This window comes from Hyaena hyaena, unplaced genomic scaffold, assembly GCF_003009895.1.
Source record: "Hyaena hyaena isolate Hyena2069 unplaced genomic scaffold, ASM300989v1 scaffold_331, whole genome shotgun sequence".
In the NCBI taxonomy this organism is placed as follows: Eukaryota; Metazoa; Chordata; class Mammalia; order Carnivora; family Hyaenidae; genus Hyaena; species Hyaena hyaena.
Genome location: NW_024080965.1, coordinates 1497310 through 1509415, shown reverse-complemented (window position 1 = coordinate 1509415; position 12106 = coordinate 1497310). Strand labels below are relative to the sequence as shown.

Genomic DNA, 12106 nt, shown 5'->3' with positions numbered 1-12106 from the left:
TGCTCACTGCCTTCTCCGCTCTGTCCGCTACCTCCAGGGAACACAGCACACTGCCTTGCCAATGAGAACTTATAAAACTCTTTCTGAGGCAAAATGTTTTGAAATACGGTAGGTCTGTTGATATTCATTCCCTGTCACCTGGGACGTTTTGGAAGACTCCTCAGAAATGACCTCTGGGCCAGACCAAGCAATATGTGGGCCAGTGAATCCTTTCTATTTCTGGAAGCTGAATAACTTGGGAGTCTCCTGTAGTGATGGACGGATTAAAAGGGTAACTTAACTCACATTAGGTCAAGAAAGTTTAGTCAAAAACCATTTTAAAAATCCAGAATGTGGGACACTTGAAGATAAAAGCCCAGCTTCTTCCATAAAATAAAGTGTAACTAAAAAATTAAAGTGAAAATGGAAAGGGGACTTATCAATTAAAAACCACTTAAGAAACACATTCCTTAAATGCAGTGTGTGCCCATTTCTTGGATCCTGATTCAAACAAGTCAATTGTTTAAAAACTTAAGACAATTAAATTGGGAATTAAAAAAAAATTTCTTTGATGTTTGTTTATTTTTGAAGGAGAGAGAGACAGAGTGTGAGCAGGGGAGGGGCAGAAGAGAGGGAGACACAGAATTCGAAGCAGGCTCTGTCTTCTAAGCCAGCCAGGTGCCCCTCATTTTTGCAAATCTTAAATACTTTCTGAGGAGAAAGGCTGAAAAGCCAAAGCATGCTACGTGGATGGAAAGCTTCAGGGCGCCTCCCTTTCTGAGGCCACCCTCTGTCTGCAGCTGCTGGTGCAGGATCTGGAGGGGAGCCCCTCAGAGGGTTCAGGCTCCAGATAAAATCTTCCCATGCTCTCCACAACCCAGGGCGCTGATGAATAATGTGGCATATGTGAGAAAAGGACAGGCCTCGATAACCCTGAGACTGGGTGTCACTCCTTGTCTTCAGTTACCAGCTTACCTGAGGCCTACTACATACGGCATGCTGGTTAAGACTATGGGCTTTGGGTTGGGTGGCTCAGTCAGTTAAGCGACCGACTTCAGCTCAGGTCTTGATCTCACGGCTCGTGGGTTTGAGCCCTGCATGGGGCTCTGTGCTGACAGCTCTGAGCCTGGAGCCTGCTTCAGATTCTGTGTCTCCCTCTCTCTCTCTGCCCCTCCCCGGTTGTACTCCCTCTCTCTCAAAAATAAATAGACATTAAAAAAAAAAAGAGCATGGGCTTTGGAGATAGACAGATACAGGTCTGAATTCTAGTTCTACCACTTAAAAGCAGTATAATTTCAGGGCAAGTTTCTCAACCAATTTTTTTTTAAGCAGGCTCCACACCCAACGTGGGGCTTGAACTCACAGTCTTCAGATTAAGAGTCATATGCCCTACCGACTGAGCCAGTCAGGTATCTCTCTCAACCAATCTGAACCCTAGTTTCTCCATATGTATGATGAGGATTATACTGGCATCTTCTTATCAAATCATTCTAAAGATTAAATGAGGATACATTTTTTTTTTAGTATGGTGACTGGCTAAAACATTAGCTGCCATTATGATACTAGTATTGTTGCTTTATATTCCTTCCCTTTCATTTGAATTCAGATCGTTAGTGAAATTTAGTAAAATAAAAGATGAAATATTCACAATTATAATTTTTTAAAGTTTATTTTTGAGAGAGAAAGAAAGTGGGGGGAGAGGCAGAGAGAGGGGGAAGGAAACAGGATCAGAAGCAAGTTCTGTACTGACAGCAGAAAGCCTTATGTGGGGCTTGAACTCACAAACCATGAGCTCATGGTTGGATGCTTAACCAATTGAGCCACCCAGGCACCCCGACAATTATAATTAATAGTATACTTATTGCTATCATTATTGTTGTAGAAAAGAATATCTGATGAATATCTGATGAGAGTAGAAAACAGGGACATGAAAGTAAATATACAAAGAGATTTGGATCAGACTTGAGGCCCAGGCAGTGGTTTAAGACCTATTGCGGGGGAACAGTGGGTAAGAAATATTGAACACTAGAGTAATAAACGAAAGCAGTATTCCAGGACAATGAGTCAGAAAATGGTCTGTACAGGATAAACTGGGTCTGTGACAGTGGCCCACAGGGCAGCACTGTGGTGTATTTGCAGCAACTTTTTTTTAGCGTCCTATATTGTGCCACCAATAGGATCTGAGGCCTCGCTTTATAATAAAGTAACCAGGTATACGCAACACGACTGTTCATGACAATCCTGAACTGGATGCAGAAATGACAAAAACACTAAAAGGCTTCTGCCTTCCTGGGGATGGGAGGGCGGAATAAACTAGAAAGTGGGAGGGCATGGGATGTGAGGCGGAGAGTTCAGCACAAGCCGACACATCCATTGCAACTTTTCCTGCTGATGGGGCAGATCATTTATCCTAGAGAATCACCTCATGAAAACAATGCGGAGTGTGTGCCGGGCCCACAACCCATGGCTAGGACGTCAGCACCGATTATTCCCCCGGGGCCCTCCTCCCACCATCCGCTTGTCAGCAACACAGACACCCACACTCCACTCTCGGAAACCAGACGCTCCACGGGGGCCGCTGAAACAGGCGTAGAAAAATGAGCTCTGTGGCTGGTTGAAGGTTACGGATGCAAGGTCAAGGAGGAAACGGGGACTCTACTGGTTTACTGAACCCCTGTATTTAAAGGAGACCGAGAGGACTTTTTCTTTCCTGGCCCCTCCCTTGGGTTTCCTGGCTGGGTGTCACAGGCCCCTTCACAAAACGGATCCATTTTATGGCTTCCATTTGTTGAGAGCACACTACGTGCTGGCCACCTGCCTGGGATTTATCAGTGAACAAAACTAAGATCCCTGCCATTGAAGAACCTCCTCCTCGAGGGATAGGGAAGGCAAACAACAGCATTTTAGGAAGTGATAGGTGTTAGAGAGGACAAAATGAAAAAAAAAAAGTCAACCCAAAAAACAGCAGGACAGAGGGATGGGGAGTGGGAAGAGGAGGGCAGTTGGATGTGGAATCTCCCAGCTGACAGGAATGCTAATCTAGGAATTCCCACTTCCTGCTATTTATTACCACTCCCTCACCACTCACCACAGAGCAGGTGATGAGGGAAACAAGACAATTGTACTGGGTTTATTTCAGAGTCAAAAGAAGATAAATTCCAACTATTTCCCCCATACTTTTCTTTTCTGAAAGTGGCCTAACGAAGGAAAGTCCTAAGTGAACCGAAGCAAAGTAACATCAGACAGACTTTTCCTCCCCTTCTCCTGCACCAAGCTAGTCTTTGGTCTATTAGCATTTGGGCTTCAACTGCCTCATATCCTGACAGTGAGGCTGGGCTGTCCGTGCACAGTGGGTCCCCCAGACATGGCCTGTTCAGAATTTCTACGTAACCAGCATGCATTTACCTCATCCCCATAGGTTACTCCTATCTTTCTGCCTTTTTTCAGAGGATCAATCAAAGCTACAAGAACAAGAGTTGATGGCCCAACCCTGAAAGAGGAAGGGTGATACAATTATATGTAGCCCGAGTTTAAGTACATTCCCCTCCTCCTGCCCCCCCAAAAGGCCAGGGAGAGATAAATAACCAATATTTTTACAAGTTGGTGCTAAAAGTCAGGATGAAAGAATTGCTTTTCTATATTTCTGCAAATTTTCTACAATGAAGATGTATACGTTTTATAATTAGGAAAAAATAGCTACTTAAAAAAAACTCAACCATATACCAAAAGAGATGGCCATGACGATCAATTGCCCAACTCCCCAGCAGGTACTGGGGAGTTGCTGAAGAGCTGAAGTATCTCAATATTCTGTGAGATATACTTGGATAAGATTTGTACCTGGAGTAGAGATGGATCCACAGAGTAAGCACACTATAATTTTACAGGTCTTCTATTTACAATCATGCTGACGGCCCCAGCTGTGCTGCTGAATATGGCTCTTTCTCCCATTCCTCACACCAGTTATTTAAATTCTGACTCTTAACAGGAGGAAAAGCTAATCTACCAGTGAAATAAGCTTATATTAGAAACATGAAATGTTTGCCATAAATTTATATAAGCAGGGCTCAGAAGTGCTGAAGGCCCTTATTCAGCTTCTTTTGCTTAAAACTTAACCTCAGCAGAGGCTTGGGATTTAGCTATGCATCTTCCCGATGCCATCAGACTTCTTTGGAGACAAATCCTGAAAAAGTATCTGATAAGGCTTAGTACGCATTTATGATGAAAAGGTTCAGTAAACTATGACTGAAGAACACCCTAACTTGACAAAGGTACATCTAAAACAGGGGTGCCTAGTGAATATCCAACTCTTGATTTCGGCTCAGGTCATGATCCCAGGGTTGTGAGATTGAGCCCCATGTCGGGTTCCACAATGAGCATGGAACCTACTGAGATTCTCAATCTCTCTCTCTCTCCCTCCCTCCCTCTACCCCTCACCCCATCTTGTGCTCTCTCTCTAAAGAAAAAAAAGAAAAAGAAAGTCTAAAACCTAAAACAATTAGCATATGAAATGGAAAAACTTTAGACTCACTCTAAGACTGAAAACAAGACAAAGACACTCAGTAGCACAGCAACTATTTTGACATAGTCCTGGAAGTTCCAGCCAATGCAGGAATAAAAAGCATAAGGATGGAAAAGGAACAATAAAACTATCATTATTTTCAGAGCACCTGGGTGGCTCAGTTGGCTACCTGGCCAACTCTTGATTTCAGCCCAGGTCATGATCTCACGGTTTTTGAGTTCAAGCCCTACGTCGGGCTCTCTATTGTCAGCATGGAGCCCACTTCATATCCTGTTTCCCTCTCTGTCTGCCCCTCCCCTGCTCTCTCTTCCACGCGTGTGTTCTCTCTCCCTCAAAAATAAACATTTAAAAAAAAACTATCATTATTTTTTTTTTTAATGTTTTATTTATTTCTAGGAGAGAGAGAGAGAGAGACAGCGTGAGCAGGGGAGGGTCAGAGAGAGAGGGAGTCACAGACTGAAACAGGCTCCAGGCTCTGAGCTGGCAGTCAGCACAGAGCCCGATGCGGGGCTCGAACCCACGAACCGCGAGATCATGACCTAAGCGAAAGTCGGACGCTTAACCGACTAAGCCACCCAGGTGCCCCAAAACTATCATTATTTTCAAAGAATGTGATTAACTATGGAGAGGGGGGCAACCAAAAAAATCAACTATTTGTATAAGATGGGGAAGAAAGGCTGTCAGATACAAGATCATACAATAACCAACACTATTTCTCTTAAACCACCAATAGCCAAATAGAAAATAATAACAGAGACATGATTCACAATAGCAAAAACCAACTATGAAGTATTTAAAAATTAGTTTAATCAAAAATACCCTCCCTAGACCTTTATGGAGAAATTTTTAAATTTCTAATAAAGGATTTAAAAACAAGCTGATGAAGTATTTAGGGATAAAAAGGCAACTAACTCAAATGGGTCAGGAAAAAAAACACACACATAGAAATACAGAGAGGGAGTAATAAAGCAAATATGGCAAAATGCTAACATTTGGTGAATCTAGGTGAGGGATATACAGGAGCTCTTTGTACTAACCTTTTTAAATTATTTCCAAATAAAACAGAATTCTTTTTTAAAAAGCTGAATAAATGGAGACACATTCCATACTCTTGGAGGAAATGGGTTAATATCAAAAAGATGTCAGACCTCTCTGAAATAATTTACAAATCCAATGCAATCCCAATAAAAATTCCTTAAAAAATAAAAATTTTGAGGAACGTATAAACTTAACTCCAAATTTTATATGGGAAATGATGCTCCAGCAATAGCTAATTAAACTTAAAAATGAAGAACAGAGATGGGACACTTGCCAGTCATGAGAACTTATTACAAAATCATTGCAATAAAACATGGAGCAATAACTGGCAGACTAATGGAACAGAAGAGTGGCTTAGAGACAGTTGTATCCATGGAAACCACTGATGAGAGAGAGGGTACAACTCAATGGAGGAAAGCATGAATGTTTCTGGAGATAGTATTGGAAATATTGCCCCATTAAATGAAGATAATAGGTCTGGATCCCTATCTAATACCACATACAGTGAGGACTCTCAATTCGTTAAAGAAACAGCTAGTGAGAGGGACTTCTTAAAACTTATCAGGTATTAAACATGTCAAAGAATTTCTTTGATTAAATCAAAATTAAGAATTTTTTAAAAATTTTGTTTAACATTTATTCATTTCTTAGAGAGACACAGACAGAGACAGCGCATGAGTGGGGGAGGGTAGAGAGAGAAGGAGACAGAATCCGAAGCAGGTTCCAGGCTCTAAGCTTTCTGCACAGAGCCCAGCGCGGGGCCTGAACTCACAGAGTGCGAGATCATGACCTGAGCAGAAGTTGGACACTTAACTGTCTGAGCCACCCAGGCGCCCTAGAATGTTTCTTGATCAAAGGACAACAAAGGCAAAATTAACAGATGACCAAGGAGAAGACATCTGCAAAGTCTAAACATAAACAACACAGATAGCAACTCCAATTGAAAATGGGCAAAGATATGAATAAGCAATTTATAGCAGGAGCTATTACATATGAGAGATGTTCAAAATCATTAGTAACCAAAGAAACACAAATTAAAATGTTAAGAGGTCACTTTGCATCTACAAGATTAGAAAAGATGTACAGCTGGATAAAACAGCATTGCTGGGATGTGAGGGATAGGAGCCCTCCAACATTTCTGGCAGAAGAGGGAGTGGGGCCAGCAGTGCGGAGAGGAATGTGGCACTATTTAATCAAATTCATTATATGCAAGCCCATAAGCCTTCTGAGTATAGACGCACAGCTTTATAAGTGAACAGGTATGAAGAAGCTCATGGCAGCAGTATTTACGTTTTAGGGAGTAAGGATAACCTGAGTATCTATCACACAGTCAGCAGATACGTAAAATTGTGGTTTGAGCGCACAGCATGGAGCATAAGGCATCAGTCAGGTACAAAGAATTAGGTGTGCACACAGAAATAGATGGATTTTCAAAAACAGTACTTAGAGAAAAAAAGCAAAATGAAATGCATTATAAATTGAAATACATATAAAACAAACATCACCACTTTGCAAGATCTTCTACGGACAAAAAGAAACACATGTACATTAGGACAATTACCTACGGGACGTAAGGTGAATGGGAAGGGGATAAGGGGGTTAAAAGTAAAAGAAATCTTTCAGATTCCTTGCATGTTAAAAAAAGAATTCAATGACCTATGATAAATATAAAATTAGAATTGTTTCCTTCCCCAAAGTTTCCAACTTTCCTAACAACAAAAGCTACTTTGCTTGCCAGCTCTGTTGATGAGTAACAGCTCTTCATCCTTTTTCAAGCAGGAAGAGAAAATTCAGGGATCAGCAGAGCACTAAGGGGATCAGCAGAGATTATTCACGAAGCAGTGTTTTTGTTCTCATGACCTGACAACCTGACCGAGAAGACCTGATTACCTCTTGATTTGGAGTGATTCAGCTAAAGGCGGGTTGGAGTCAAGTTTTCAGGTCATTTGAAGCTATTCACTTTTAGAACCCCTTCATAGGCACTCCCCTGGCCTCCGCAGAGAAATAGTCCACGCTACCTAGAATCCTAAAATTCTAGAGCTAGAGGGGACCTGGTTATTCTACAGATGAGAAAACTAAGGCCCCGAGAAGGGTTACGGTTTAGGGTCACACAGCTCGTACGAAAGGGAAGGTCTTCCTGACTCTGCCCTCTACCTGTATTGTTCTCTCTTTTTTTTAATGTTTTATTTATTTCTGAGAGAGAGAGAGAGAAAGAGACAGTGTGAGCAGGGGAGGGGCACAGAGAGAGGGAGACAGAATCGGAAGCAGGCTCCAGGCTCTGAGCTAGCTGGCAGCACAGAGCTCAACGTGGGGCTCGAACCCATGAACCCTGAGATCATGACCTAAGCTGAAGTCGGATGCTTAACTGACTGAGCCACCCAGGCGCCCCAGTCCCTGTTCTGTTCTCACCCAGCAGCCAGAGTGAGCCTGTCCAACTTAAGTCTTCATGAGCAACTCTGTTCAAAACCCTCTACTGGCTTCTTCCCCCTCACTCAGAGTCAAGGCCAAAATCCTTACAATGGCCTACACTGACGTGCCCCTTCCCACTCCACCTCCTCTCCATCTGCCGCCACTTTTCCTTTGCCCACTTTGGCACAGCCTGGCCGCTATGACCTCGCCGTCCCTCACGCACGCCAAACACGTGCAGCATCGAGGCCTGGAACTTGCTCATTCCCGTCCCTCCCCCCCCCAATTCCTTCAAGTCCTAGATCAAAAGTGATCTTGGCGGAGGCCTCCTGGCCACAGCCTCACCCATATACTTACCCTTTCCCACTTACACCTCTTTCAAGTTCTCCACTTACACCTCTTTCAAGTTCTCCATAGCACTACGATCACATGACAGTCTATCCATTCAGTTTTATTTGTCTGCCTCCACTCCACTAGAATTCTATAGTACGGTCGGCAGGGCTTTGTTTCATTCACAGCTGTATCACCAGCACCTAGAACGGTGCCTGGTGGACACGTGAGCTCAATGAATATGGCGAATGAATCAACGAATCAGAACCAAAATGAGGACTTCAGACTGAGACCCCCCAGTGTAATGCCCTATGTGCTCCATCGTGCTGCCTCAGTTTCGGTGCTTACACCCTTCAAGTTAGGAAGCCCTAAAATCTAAAAATGAAATAATACATTTTAGCTACCCTATGTTTATTTTATCTCCTGTGGCTGATTTTTAAAGCATCAAGGATAAAGCACCCAACCAAAAGTTAACACCTTTGGTTTATTTAAGGGTCCTTTCATTATAGAGCTGTTCTCAGATACGATTTTATGGCTGCTACTTTAGGTTTCTGCCTTTCCAGGTGAGAGACTGATATCTCACAACTTTTTAAAGTAAGCTCTACGCCCAACGTGGGACTTGAACTCACAACCTTGATATCAAGCGTCACATACTGTTCCGACTGAGCCAGCCAGGTGCCCCTGAAATCTAATTAACACCTGACCAGCATGACCACGTTATCCAATTTTGAAAATTAGTTTATCCAGATATCTTCCTAAGATGAGCATAAGAAACTATTTAATATTAATTCGACTGTTGTTGTGAAACTTTTCGTAAGTATTCTGAATGAATGTTCAGGATGCTTTAGCTAAAACCAAGCACAGTTGAGAATTTCAAAGCAGATAATCCCATTAACAATGCTATGTTGCAGGTAATACATTGGCTTCAGAAACAGGATAATAAACCTGGAGAAGAGTTCAAGCCTTATACCTGGAAAAGGCACGCAAGCTCCATCTGCATTCCACTGTAGTTGTTTTTATCATTTAAATAATTCCCACAATGCAAAAGGAACTGTAATTTGCAAAATCACTGAAGCATCTGAAATTTGAAAATAGCTTTTCGCTAATTTTAGCCCAATCCTGTAAAGTGGCAAGGTTGAAAACAATAATGCATTTGAAGATTCACCATGCATCCTACGAAAGGATTTCCTTCTGAGGCAGAGATAAATGAGTTTGCTGGCTCTGGAGGCTCCCTAGACTGTAGCCTCCAAGTACACAGAAGATAAAAATCTAAGTGCAATCCTTAACCCTTTTTACAGAACCTGAGCCTCATGGAGTCTTGCACTATGTTCTAAAAATGAACACCCACCCTTAGTTTTTAGGAGATCCTAAATGGTAACTCAAGAATTATGATTTGTCATATTTTTTAAGAGGGGACATAGTGTAAGTTCAAGCAATGATTGAAGGAGGCTCTGAACTGTAATGTGGATGAAAGAGGAACGAGAAAGGGTCTCTGTAGGAAAGAGGGCTACTCAGAAGGAGCCAGATAAAAAAAGAAACAAGAAGTGGGAAAGGCTCTGCTTTAGGGATACAAGGCAAAATAAAGAACTTGTACATATTTGGACAGACTGTCTATAAAGATTATTATTATATCTCAGCCGAAAATACACACAATATGAACATTACAGAAAAGACATCTTATCACATTTCCCGAGGCAGAATGTTCTGTTTAGTGCAAAAGTTATCTGTGCACCGCATACGCCCCATTCCCAGGTCAGATTTTAGCTGTTCTCACAAGTACTCCGTTCCAGTCTCTGAATGTCAGCGCATTTGACACTGGAGTGTCTGTAATTTGAAAAAACACTTTCCACTTCTGTTAGGCCAACGCTGATAAAGTGACTTGTTTTAGGAAAACTTTGTGTGGTCACAATGAGTGACAGGTTTCAAATTAAAACGTAAAATCAGGAGGTGGAAGCAGGCTGGAGATCCGTTAATTCAATAATTTAGAGAAACACAGGTGGTTAGGGATAAACTACCTTGCTCATCACCTGGAATCTATTCCTGCTGTGAGGCTCATAAACACAGCATTGAGAACGCACACCTGTACGCTGCCAGGTACTTCGTCTGTCAAATGCAACTAGGGGTTAATCAGTCCTACTCTGCCCTGGAACCCAGCTATTTCAAACAACCGGAGCTAAACTATGCTCAAACCCTAAATATTAAGCCTACCACTGGCTTGCCACATACCGCAGTATCACTAACTAGGCAAAGAAAGTGTTTCAACACAAGATGCGGATATTACTGTAAAGTAGGCAAGTTACCAATGTAACAAAATCACGGGTGGGAGAGCCACTCATTATTGCATGATGACAGTAAAGGAGAATGAGGTTCCATTTAAAGTGGGGTGGGTTTTGGTTTTGGTTTTTTTTTTTTTTTTTGCATTTAAAAATGAACTCTACACCCCAAGCATTCTCCACAGCACCTAATGTGCAGCGGACCTGACCAGTCTGTAACCCCAATATTCCTTTATGCAACTGACAGCACCGTCACCCTCTTCAAGGTTAAGAGCTTTGAGAAACTGCTGCCTGGTGGACATCTGGACCTGAGGCAGGAAGGCAGGTGTCCGCGGGTAACAGAAAACTCCAGCATAACCAAACTTGCATCTCTAGCAAAACAGGTCTTACTCTTGCCTCGGAAACCATCCCTCTCTGCCTCCCTGACACAGAACCACGGACTCCCGTGCCGACTGGATGGGGCTTTGAGCGAGCCAGAAGATTTCTTCATCTGTAAAATCAGGGGGCTGGACTAACGCTGAATTCTTTCCCAGCTCTCAAATTCCGCCTCATTGCCCGAGTGGCAGGGCGGTGCAGTGAAAAGAGCCCCGGGCTTGACACTGTTTAAAAAGCCCACGGCCGTATCCCCTTGACCGCCCGCCACCCAGCCTCTGCCACTCGCCGGGACCTCACAGGGCGGGACCCAACCCGGGCTCCGAGGAGGGCCGGCGCCCACCACCGCGGTCTCCCGGGGGCTCCGGGCCACGGCAGCGGCCGCCTCCGGGAAAGGGGTGGCGCAGGCCGGACCGCGCGGCGCGTCCCTCCGGGTTCGGCTCCCCTCCGCCCGCCGCCCTGGGTCAGCGACTCGTGCTACCCGCCCGACCCCGCCCGGCCCTGACCTGCTCTCCGCCGCCCAGCAGTCCCTCGGCGCGGCGGGCAGCTGCGGCCGCCCGTCCCGGGCCGCTGTCACCTCCGCCCCTGGAAGCGGCGGGCGGGCCGATCCGGTGTGACTCAGCTCGGCCGCCCCGCCTCCCGCCTCCCGCCTCCCGCCCCGGCTTCCGCCTCTCGCGGCCGCGCGGCCCTGGGGCGCCTCGGTCCCCGCGCGCCCACCTCCGGGAGCCCGCCCCGCGCTCGCGCCCCCTGCCGGCCCGCCCGCCCCGCGGCGTCAGAGGGGGCGGCGCTCCGAGGGCCGAGGGCCGGGGAAACTGAGGCACGCGCCGGCGCGGCCCCGGAGCCCGCCGCCTCCCAGGCGTTGGGCCCTGCGTGCGGCTCCGGCTCGGAGCGAGTCCCTCCCACCACAGGGCCCTTCAGCCTAGAAAAGAAGCGAAATTCCACTGAGGGAAGGCCCGTTCCGTTCCTGTCTGCGGTGCCTCTTTGCTGCCCCGGGGCAGTTGCCTTTATCACATTGCACAACATTGACGTGCGCGTCTGTCGGTCTCGTTTTTCCCTCCGAGGGAAGTCTCTCAGGACATCTCAGAATTTAAAAGCGAGGAGGATCAACGTAAGAACTGGGCAGGGCTGAGAGACCGCTTTTAACTTGTTCGCGAATCCTCGCAGGAGTCCCTTTGTGTGGTAAAGGCCA

At 45.1% G+C, this 12106-nt stretch overlaps 1 protein-coding gene across 1 annotated transcript in view; it reads right to left on the bottom strand.

Moving 5' to 3' along the window:
• The window catches only part of LOC120243194 (dynamin binding protein), a 111033-nt gene extending 99504 nt beyond the window's left edge, over positions 1-11529 (bottom strand). Inside the window, exon 1 of the mRNA XM_039249243.1 lies at positions 11424-11529. The gene's annotated coding sequence lies outside the window, so the exon portion shown is untranslated. The remainder of the gene's footprint in view (positions 1-11423) is intronic.
• Between the last annotated feature and the right edge of the window lie 577 nt (positions 11530-12106).